Source organism: Oryx dammah, unplaced genomic scaffold (assembly GCF_014754425.2).
Source record: "Oryx dammah isolate SB20612 unplaced genomic scaffold, SCBI_Odam_1.1 HiC_scaffold_12, whole genome shotgun sequence".
Classification (NCBI taxonomy): domain Eukaryota; kingdom Metazoa; phylum Chordata; class Mammalia; order Artiodactyla; family Bovidae; genus Oryx; species Oryx dammah.
In genome coordinates this window covers 57,712,453-57,724,315 of record NW_024070196.1, presented here as the reverse complement: position 1 = coordinate 57,724,315, position 11,863 = coordinate 57,712,453, and positions in this window count along the sequence as shown.

The following is an 11,863-nucleotide window of genomic DNA, read 5'->3' as shown; positions in this document are numbered from 1 at the left end:
ACACCAGGCTCATCTGTCAAGCCCATCTCTAATTGTTTGGTTTTCCTAATGAAATGTAGTGTCCTCAAGAAGAAGAGAAGCACCATAATGTAAGGTTTCATGTAGCCTGGTTTATAGCTATGAGCTGTGGACCTGAAATGATAGTTAAATCAATGAAGAGGCACTAAGCTATTGCCTCAGAATCTGCGTGTTGGTAAAACCCAAGTATTGACAGCCTTCCGTGGATGTGTTGCAGGCCAGCTCATCCAGCCTTGATTGGGGTGCTCTCTCTCTTGCTCTCTCTCTCTCTCTTTCTCTAGACAGGAGCAGCCAAAGAGAAATGGAAGTATGAGGCTAGCTGATTGTTTTCACAGTCTGCATGACAGACCGCCCCCCTAACAAGACTCCAGGTCAAGTGCTCTTCACTCTGCTGATCTAGTGGGGAGAAATTAGCTCTCAGTAGTATTCCCAATTATAGAGAGAAGCGATTCCTCCCTGCTATGGCTGTCACGGGTCTGGCAGTGGACCAAGATGCAGGAAGCCTGTCTTCTTCCTCAGCCTCTTTCTCCATCTTGCGATGTGACCTTGGCAAGTGACTTAACCTCTCAACTTCTTCGCTGCCTCATGTGTAATATTCCACCTTTTATCACTTTCATAGTCCTGGTTCTAGGATAAACGAGACAAGCGTCTAAAAGCCATATTTTAGTCTCCAAGAAATACTGGAGCCAGGTAAATGCTAAGGATATTCACTTCGTTTGTTTTTACCATGTGTGTTACTAACTTGTGGGATTTTAATAACGGCAAAAGTGAATGGATTTATGTAATTGTTTTGTTTTGTCCTAGGTGCCTTGAGGCATTTCCAGAGTATTGTGTTATTGCTCACCTCTTTTATGGAGTGGATGTTGTTGTGCCCATTCCTTAGCAAACGAATGGAGCTGGCTTTGAAATGAGCCACATGGATGGGCTGGAAGTAATTCCTACTCCTAATGTAGTGTGGGGCTTCCCTGCTGACCGATAGGTCCCTAGCACACACTCATGGATACTGGCTCAGCCAATTATTCAGCCATATCCCCAACCTCCCCCCACCAGCTATGCTGAATTTCTTTTACTTCTTTACAAGCACCAAATGCTTTCCAATCTCAAGCTATGCACACCTTTTCTTTGTGGTGAGCGGCCCTTCCTGCCCATGTTTCCTCTGGCCAATCCCGACCCACCCTTCTGGCCTCAGCTTCGATGTCAACTTTGCAATGAAGTTTTCCATGACCCTCCATTCTCTGCTCTCACAGGCACTATATCTGTCCTTTACAGAGCTTATCACACTTGTGTCTAAATAACTGTTAGTTTAATGTCTGTCTTCCCCACTAAAGATGAGTTCCATGAGGGCAAAGATCTACTTGTCTTATTCATTACTGTGGCACCAGAACTGAGAAAGAACTCAGTAAAAATCTGTGGAGAGAGAGGATGGATGGATAATGGATAGATGGATGGATGAAAGGATGGAGGGATGGATGAATAATATATAACTAGGTGGATAGATGGATAGATGGAGAAATAAATGAATGTATGTATAGATGGATGAATAAATGGCTAGATGGATGGATGATGGATAGATGGATGTAGAGTGTTTGTATATGAGAGTGATCCAAATCATCAGTATTCATCATCAAAAGAAAGTTTAAGTTTCAAATATTCACAGAAGCCTAAGGATACAGACCTAGGGTACATGTCAACAGGGCCACAGAGACTCTGGGTAGAATCCTTCTTTGCCTCAACCTAGTTTCTGATGATGCCTGCTAATCCTTGACATTCCTTGGCTTGCAGCTGCTGTTGCTGCTGCTGTTAAGTCTCTTCAGTCGTGTCCGACTCTGTGTGACCCCATAGACGGCAGCCCACCGGGCTCCCCCTTCCCTGGGATTCTCCAGGCAGGAACACTGGAGTGAGTTGGCATTTCCTTCTCCAATGCATGAAAGTGAAACGTGAAAGGGAAGTCACTCAGTTGTGTCCGACTCTTAGCGACTCCCTGGACTGCGGCCCACCAGGCTCCTCCGTCCATGGGATTTTCCAGGCAAGAGTACTGGAGTGGGGTGCCATCGCCTTCTCCGCTGCATTACTCCAATTTCTGCCTCCATGGTCACATGGTATTCTCTCCCCAGGCAGAGGAACCAGATCAAATTGCCAACATTCATTGGATCACAGAGAAAGCAAGGAATTCCAGGAAAAAAAGCTACTTCTGCTTCATTGACTATGCCAAAGCCTTTGACTCTGTGAATCACAACAAACTGTGGAAAATTCTTAAAGAGATGGGAATACCAGACCACTTCACCTGTCTCCTGTATACAGGTCAAGAAGCAACAGTTAGAACTGCACATGGAACAACAGACTGGATCCAAATCGAGAAAGGAGTACATCAAGGTTTTATATTGTCACCCTGCTTATTTAACTTATATACAGAGTACATCGTGTGAAATGTTGGACTGGATGAAGCACAAGCTGGAATCCAGATTGCTGGGAGAAAAATCAACAACCTCAGATATGCAAATGATACCACTTTAATGGAAGAAAGTGAGGAGGAACTAAAGAGCCTTTTGATGAGTGTGAAAGAGGAGAGTGAAAAAACTGTCTTAAAACTCAACATTCAAAAAACTAAGATCATGGCATCCAGTCCCATCACTTCATGGCAAATAGAAGGGGGAATGTGGAAACAGAAACAGATTTTATTTTCTTGGACTCCAAAATCACTGTGGACAGTGACTTCAACCTTGAAATTAAAAGATGCTAGCTCCTTGGAAGGAAAGCTATGACAGACCTAGACACTGTATTAAAAAGCAGAAATATCACTTTTCCCACAAAGGAAAGCCATGGCTTTTCCAGTTGTCATGTACAGATGTGAGAGTTGGACCATAAAAAAGGCTGAGCGCCGAAGAACTGATCCTTTTGAATTCTGGTGCTGGAGGAAACTCTTGAGAGTCCCTTGGACTGCAAGGAAATCAAACCAGTCAATCCTAAAGGAAATCAACCCTAAATATTCATTGGAAGGACTGATGCTGAAGCTGAAGCTCCAATACTTTGACCACCTGATGCAAAGAGCCAACTCACTGGAAAAGACCCTGATGCTGGGAAAGACTGAAGGCAAAAGGAGAAGGGGGCAGCAGAGGATGAGATGGTTAGACAGCATCACTGATTCAATGGACATGAATTTGAACAAACTCTGGGAGATAGTGAAAGGCAGGGAAGACTGGCATGCTGAAGTCCATGAGGTCACAAAGAGTCGGAGATGACTTAGAGACTGAACAGGTAAGGACATCAGTCATACAGGGTTAAAGTTCCAGGCTACTCCAGTGTGACCTCATCTTAACTAATTACACCTGAAATAACCTTAGTTAGGACTTCAAATGTGTCTTTGGTTGGGGAACTCAATTCAACCCATAACAATCTGGGAAACAGCAATGCTTCTCCCAGGTATGTATCCTGGAGACACCCCTGCCTAGGGTGACAAGGAGACACATGTGAGCATGCTGATGGCTTGAAGTGACCTACCTGTCCATGACAAGGGAAACAGATAAACATGATGAATGCAGATCATGGAATAACACGCAGCAGGCAGAAATAATACACTGGGTTTGCATATATCACCATGGATAGATCTTAAAAACATGGCATGAGATGAAAAAAAGTAGGAACTAGACTGAGATTTATGATACAAAACCATTGACATAAATTTAAAACACACACACCCAAAGAACAACATTATGTATGTTTCATAAGCATTGGAAAGTGGGTTGGAAGGATTTATTTTGCACACACTGGATTCACTGCCTGTGAGAGTGGTAATACTAGATGAAGGCAAAAAATAATACGAGAAACCACGAGAAAATAATACGAGAGGTTCTGAGGCAGACAAGTGCTGAATCTGTAGCATAAATTGGGATGTGTGATTCTACAAATGCATGCATCCGGGGTCCAAACTTTACAAAAAGGGAAGAAATTATGTAACGGATTAATTAGTGACAACTGTGCTGGGGACTTGGGGCGGTGCGGGGGGCGCCCACGGTCTTCCAAGGACACACAGCAAGGAAACTTGATGTGCTCTGGAACAGCAGGTAAGACTTTGTGGAGAAAACAGTGCTTATGCTAAGACCTGGAGAAGAACTGGAGTTGGGCTGGGTGGGGAAGGGTAGGACAGAGGGTTTCAGGAAGAAGGATGGCGTGAGTAAGAACCCAGGAGAGACCAGGCTGGCCTGGTGTGTCAGCCTGGGAGAAGGGCACAGGCCCCGCGTCATTGTTCTGCCCTCCCCCCAACCTCTAAGGGAGGAGGGGGCACAGGGCTGACTGTGAGTGTGTGTCACCCACTCAGATGCACACAGGGACCAGGTGGCAGAAAAGAGTAAAGGATACAGACACAGAAACACAGAGAATCATGGGTCTTCCTATACTTCAAAAACACAGGGCTCTCTCCAAGTCTTCTTTGCCTCCTGTTTGATGGAGACATGGGTGCTTGTTTCTTTAAGAAAAACAGCAGTGGAGTGTGATGAGAAGCCGAAGATTCAGATTCGGAGCTGAGCTGGGGGAACTCTAGGGTCGGGTGGGGCCTGTGGAGCACCAGGAAATGAAGTCGCAGCTGCTGCTGAGCTACGGACAATGCCCGCCTCCTCCTGAATGCAGTCCCGTGTTGACAGCTCTTCCCTTTTTTTCAAGAGAAACCTGAAGTTGCTCTGGATATTTATGGGAAATCTTTTCCTTTCACCTATTACGATCTAACCTAACCATAACGAGGTACCACTTCACACTAGCTAGGATGCTATCATAAAAAAATAAAATGGTAAGTAACAAGTGTTGAGGAGGATGTGGAGAAATTTGGAACCCTCACCTGTGGCTGGTGGGAATGCAAAGTGGCCCAGACACCATGGAAAACAGTGTGGTGTTTTCTCAAAACGTCACACAGAATTACCATATGACCCGGCAACTCCACTCCTCGTTACACACCCAGAAGAGCTCGAAGCAGGTGCTTAAACCAGTGTGCCCACAGACACATTCATAGCAGCATTGTTCATAAATAGCCAAACGGCGGAAACAGTCAAAAGTCTGTGAATGGCTAAAGGCATAAACAAAAAGTGGTCTATCCATACAGTGGAATAGTATTTGGCCACAAAAAAAAGGAAATGAGGTACTGACACAGACTACAACAGGGATGAAGCTCGATAACACGATGCTAAACGGAAGAAGCCAGACACAAATGGTCGCACAGTGTGTAGTTTCATTTATACGTAGTGTCCAACACAGGTACATCTCTAGAGACAGAAAGATCAGTGGTTGCCAGGAGCTGGGGGGAGAGGCAGATGGGGATGAGTGAATAATGGGTATGGGGCTTCCTTTTGGGTGATGAACATTTTTTGGAACTAAATCAAGGTGGCAGTTGCACAAGATTGTGACTGTACTGGATGCCGTGGAGTTGTTCACTTTAAAACGATTCCCCTCATATTATGTAAATTACCCCTCAATTAAAAATACTAGAAAATATGTAAATCAAATATTCAATAGAAAAAATATATATATAGGCCCAATGAAACAAGCCTGCAGACTGAATCTCAGGCCTGGGATGCCCATGTGTAAGTCTGGTGCGCTTAAGTAAGCCCCCAGAGACAAGTTTTGTGCAGAGTTGGGGGTTAGGATCCCTATTTTATTGGGAAGGAAATGGAGGACCTCGGAGGTAAAGGGAGTGGGTGAGGGTTGAGTGTAGGAGCTGGGGCAGGGGGCCAGAGTGTGGTCTCTAAGCAAAATGACCCCATGTTCCCTGAATTTGGGGCTGAGGTCTGGGAAAAGACAAGAGGGACAACTATTGGAGCAGAGAGTGGTGAGAGGTGTGGTCTGAGCTGTGTGGTCTGAGCTGCAAGTTCAGACAAGAACCATGTGTTGAGATTCCCTGGAACTGTCACCTTTTCCTCCACAAGGCCAGGAGCATTCCTGATGAATTTAGGCAATTCAGCAAACCCATGCTGAACACCTACTATGTATATGATTTGAGCTACATGTGAAAATAATAAAAGTTAGCAAGTGGGACACCTAAGGGTTTGCTCTGTGCAAAGCCCATTCTACGCAGGGGCCTCTCTGATACCCACAGCAACTCTATGAAGCAACAGCAGGGCTGGCACACCCTGCAAGCACTGACAGATACCAGCTCAACCACACACCACTGGCCAAAAAGAAGAGAGGGGGATGCTCATTAAAAGGGTGTGGACAGCACCCCGTGTCCCGTCCCTATGAAGACTTGCCACCCAGGAAGCACGCAAAGGAAATGTGTGGACCTGCGCACCTTCAGCCTCCAAACCCAGGAGCTTTTCCTCTTGTGAGCATCTGTCATGTCACCATTAAGTGTGATTCTACAGCAAGGTTTCTCAACCCTCTGGGGGAAGGGTGGAGGTCTGAAAGATTTTCATGGACGCTTTTGCCTTCACCCTGGCTTTAGAGTCTAGTACCCACATATACTGCAATTCATAGGTAGTATTATCATCCCATTACACAGCTGAGAAAACAGAGAATCACAGGGAATAAGTAACTTGCCCAAGGTCTCTGAGCTAATAAATGATGAAGATTTGAGCTCAATTTGTTCTACCCTAAAATTCACTCCTTTTTTCTTTTTTCTCCACCATATGGCATTCCTGTCTTCAAGAGGGGCCCAAAGGAAATCAGCATGCCAGAACACAGAGACTCTTCACAGACTCTCACTCCTGGAGGTGGCAGTGAGCAGAACCTCCTGGTTCTGCATGAGGCACAAGTAAGTTCAAATTCAAAAAGATATGTATTGAGCTGTGTAATACTTAGGATTGCAAGACATAGAACCTAACTCAGACTGGCTTAAACCCAAAAGTGAATGTATTAGCTCATATAACTAGAAAGTTCATGGGGGCAATGGCTTCAGGCATGGCTGGATCAAGAGGCTCAAATGGTCAGAACACAGTCACTGCATGTTTGTTTTCTTCTGTGTTGGCTTTATTCTTAGGCAGATTCCCCCTCCCTTTATATAAAGAGATCCTCCAGCAGCACCATGTTTAAAATTTGACCACTGAGAAACCCAGCAGAAAGATTTCCCTCCATCCCAATAATTCCACCAGCATCCCTGAAGTTAGCTCTGATGATCTAAAGCTTGAGTCCTGTGCATATCCAGGAAGTAGTCCCTACAGTCAGGAGTGTGTGAGAGTCTCCAGGATCAGTCCCAGGTCACAAGCTCACCTCCAAAGTGTGAGAATGACGGTGAGCCCTGAACTTTTACAGAGAAGAGAGAGAGGGATGCTGTGGCCAGAAGGTAGGGGGGCAGGCTGAGGCAGGTGAAACGGATGAACTAAAAGCCACCCTGTAACACCAAGAACTGGGCTGGGCATGCTCAATGCATGATAGTGCACACAACAAGCGTATCCTTCCTGCTTCATGAGGCTCAGAGGCTCAACGTTGTAGCCAACACTTTATTTCCAGGTGAGAAAACAGCCTTCCTTGCCCAGAGGCATCCTGCCTTTGGGTATCACAGCCAGGACTTGAAGTCAGATCTGTCTAACTCCAGGACCACAGCTTGCTGCTGTCCCAGAGGAACCCGTCCATGCTGGTGAGCCCCATGAAACCTCTTCAGCGCTTTGTTCCGTTCTCTTAACTCACAGACCCAGTCAGCAAGTTCTTTATTTCCACAAATGGTGCTGTTAAACTAATGGCTCTGGGACCTAGAGGCTGGCCTCTGAGCAGTCAAGCCTTCCCCACATTCTGCCTTGCAAAGAATTCATTAGAAAGTCCAGGAGCCAAGGCCCATGTGGAAACGTTTGGTGGCCGCCATTTTGCTTCAGGATGGCAAACGTGAGCACCTTATACAACCTCTTGCCCAGCGTTAAAGGCAGCCGGCGGCCGGGGTCAGTCATCTCCTAGAAAGGCCCCTTGTAAAGGGCGGTGGCGGACCTCATCAGGCTGAAAAATGCTAAGAAGCCAGGGTTGAAATAGAGGCCTCTTTCTGTTTGGTCAATAAGCAGCTGTGAAGGATGCGTAGGATGGAGCTAAATTTATTTGTTCCTTTCTTTCTCGGAACAGCAGCAGCCAGGCTCAGAATGCAGCTGTCTCGCTCTCCCGTGAGCCTTCTGCAGGCACCAGCATGCACAGAGGTTGGCCCTCCAGGACGCAATTCCCCACCCCCCCTGGTTGGTTCCCTTCCTGCTGCAGGCAGGATTTCCAGGGCCTCTCTCCAGTGGGGAGAACTCGGGAGCTGCCTCCCAGGCCCTGGGTGGAATCATTTACCTTTTTAAAAACAGACGGGCTGCTGAACAGAGATACCCTGGCCCTTGCGGCCACACCCTGGAAAACCACACAAGTCCTGACCGCCTCTGCTTTCACTGCTCAGACCTGTGGGAAACTTGTAAGACACAGCCGTGTGGGGAGCGGGCGGGGGCGCCGCGGGAGGGGCCCTTCCACTGACACAGCCCAGGCGGGCTTGGCAGAGTCCTTTCTGGAATCCATCTGCCTTTGCAAAGCCTAGCTGAGGGCCACCTTCAGCCGGGGCCTTGAGCATACTGGTCGAAGTGGATTGGTTTTTTGTTGTGTGTGTGTGTGTGTGTTTTTTTTAAGAAGTGCTTTGTTGAGTCTTTCAGAAGGTCCCTGCGGGTGGGGAAGTGAAAGGAGGAGGGGACGCCGGGGGAAGAAACTGCTTCTTTATTTCTAGCCTTGCCTGAACGGCTTCTTGACGGTTACTGCTACGGTTCTGCTGAGTCAGATGTACACCCCCCCAGCTGCTCACCGGAAACACAGCTGTGAGGCGAAAATAACCACAGGGCCCGGCATGGAGCACCGTGCGCCTTCCAGAAAAGAGGGCAGAAAACCTCAAAACAGAAGAGAAAAATACAAAACAACAACAACAAAGAAAAAGGCACCCGTCAAAAACCCACCGCAGCTCGCTCACCTGGCCAGGCCTGTGGTGCTCTCCTTGTCGGTCACAGCTCAGAGACCGGAGACGGAGAGCCGAGCGTGGTGGCTTTTCCATTGTAGTAGGTTAAGTAGGGAAGCCCCCTTCCCTCCCCTGCAAAGGTGAGATGTCTATATCTTAACCACCGCAACCTGTGAACGTGATCTTACTTGGAAGAAGGATCTTTTCAGGTGTAACAAATTTAAAGATCTCAAGATGAGGTCATCTTGGATTACCTCGGTGGGCTCTACATCCAGTGACGGGGGTCCTTACAAGGTTGAGGGCGAGGAGATTAGACACTCAGGGGAGAACACACTACAGACACAGATGGGAAGGCCAGGGGAAGATGGGGAAGACGAGTCCTGATGCAGCTGCAAGCCAAGGAACACCAAGGATTTGGCACAGAAGCCATGGGAAACTAACAAAGTCACCAAGGCTTCCACCTGCCAGGTGTTCTGCTCGCCACCATTTTCCCTTTGTCTGAACTTAAAACACTCATAGCATCTTGGTTGCAAGGCGTCTTACACAGATATTGATGTTCCCTTTTTTTCTAGGCTTAGTAATTATCAGGAAGTAGGATGGTGCCCCAAGGACTCCAGGATCTAGGGAGCAGCTGGGGTCCCCAGTTCTAGATAAGACTCTGCCACAGACAGAGACACAGGTGTGTGACCTCATTAAGCAGCCACCATTCACTGACGGAGCTGAGCATGGTATGGTAGAAAATGGGTTCTACGTTTGATTGCTGGCTCTGCCACTTACTAGCTGTGTGGCCTGGGGTAAGCTACTTAACTTTTCTGGGCCTCCGTCTCCTCACTGATTCAATGGGGGAGCTGTCCCGTTATACACTGGGGATCTATCTGTACCGTGGAGAGATGACGTGAAAATGATCCTGCTATTAAACATACAGAGAGGTGTTGAAAAGAACAGTCACTGTTAGTGCAGAACAAAGTTTCTAAGGAAATCAGGGTAATTCCTGGGTATGTGAATGTGAATGTGAAGTCGCTCAGTCGTGTCTGACTCTTTGCGACCCCGTGGACTGTAGCCCACCAGGCTCCTGCGTCCATGGGATTCTCCAGGCAAGAATACTGGAGTGGGTTGCCATTTAATTCCAAAATAAAGAAGGAAAGAAAGCCCAAAGCTGATAGCACAATACCTACAGTGCCTGGGGACAGGAGGCACGACCTTGGGTCACAACAAGGCTGGGAGCTGGAACTAGAAAACTGTCATAAGACTGGTCTTTCATGAGCTTCCACTCTGACACAGTTGTAAGGATTATGTGAGTTTGTACCTGCAAAGTTGTATTTGGATGAGGCTGTACTTGACAGCTCTTTTAATGCCTGTTGTTTTTGGCAGTTCAGTAACTATGACACTGTATTTTGGTGACAGCATCTCAGTGTATCTTTGGGAGATCATCTCTCTTCCACCACCTTGGAAGGAGGATATACAACTCAGGCCTGGCCTATCAGAGTCAGGGATTATTCACAGAGGGATGTGCAATCCAAAATGGGCTAATCAGAGTGAATGATATCTGAAAATATTGGGAAAGAGAAAAATTCACTCTCTCTTGGATCTGCATGTGAGTGGTGTCTAAGCCGGGGGCTGCTGGAGGACGTCTCTGCCACTATCTGGGAAGAACCTGCCAGAGGATGGTGCCAAAACCAAAGAAAGGAAAGATGAGAGGGAGAGAAGTTCCCAGTGATACTGTCTGAGTCCCTGGATCCAGCAGAGCCTGAGACTATCAGCACCTCCAAACTTCTGGGCTCCTTCCCTCAGTCAGTCAGTCAGTTCAGTCACTCAGTCGTGTCTGACTCTCTGTGACTCCATGGACCATAGCACGCCAGGCCTCTCTGTCCATCACCAACTTCTGGAGTTTACCCAAACTCACGTCCACTGAGTCGGTGATACCATCCAACCATCTCATCCTCTGTCGTCCCCTTCTCCTCCTGCCTTCAATCTTTCCCGGCATAGGGCCACTTCCTTCGTTCTTTGCATCAGGTGGCCAAAGTATTGGAGTTTCAGCTTCAGCATCAGTCCTTCCAATGAAGACTCAGGACTGATCTTCTTTAGGATGGACTGGTTGGATCTCCTTGCAGTCCAAGACTCTCGAGAGTCTTCTCCAACACCAGAGTTCAAAAGCAACTGAGACTCTAATTACATCTAGGGTCAGTCATCTAATACTGTTGCAGAGTCTCCCATGCTGTGGTAATTTTTTTTCCAAGTCTTTTTTCTCCGTACAGTGCTACAGTTTGAGTAACTTCTATTATTGTGTTAACGTGTGTACTAATCTTTTCCTTATGCAACTTTTTATTGTGCTGTTGTTTAATATGCTAAGAAGATATTTAATATGTTACTTAATATGTAAACCTGTCCAGTGGATTTTACATTTAAGATATTTTTTCTTTCTAGAGGTTTCCTTTGGTTCTTTAAATTTTTTTCTCCTACTTTTCATTCATGTTTTTCTTTAAATCTTTGAACGTATTTGTAATAGCTGTTTTAAAGTCCTAGTCTGTTAATTACACCATCTTTATTATTTTGAGTCTGTTTATCGTGACTGATGTTTCCCTTGGTAATGGTTCACATTTCAGTGCTTCTTTCTTAGATGTCTAGTGTTTTTTAATTTAGATTTTGTTGGTTTTGGAGGGCAGTGATTTACTGGTCAGTTTGATTTTTTTGAGGCTTTTTTAAAAGCTTTGTTCGAGTGGATCTAGAGGAGTCCTTCTTCTAAGGCTGTTTTAGCCCTGTTACTAAGGTCTGACCTCACCGTGGTCTCTAATGCATACCTTGGATGTTCAATAGGATGTTATTCCCATCCTGGCTTGCTGCAATAAATGCACCTAACCCCATGAGCACTCTGGGAATTATTCAGCCTATACCTCCAGTTAGTTATATTTTGCCATCTTTGTAGTGTTTTATCCAAAGCCTGAGCAACTTAGTATTCAGTCAGTGACTCCAAGA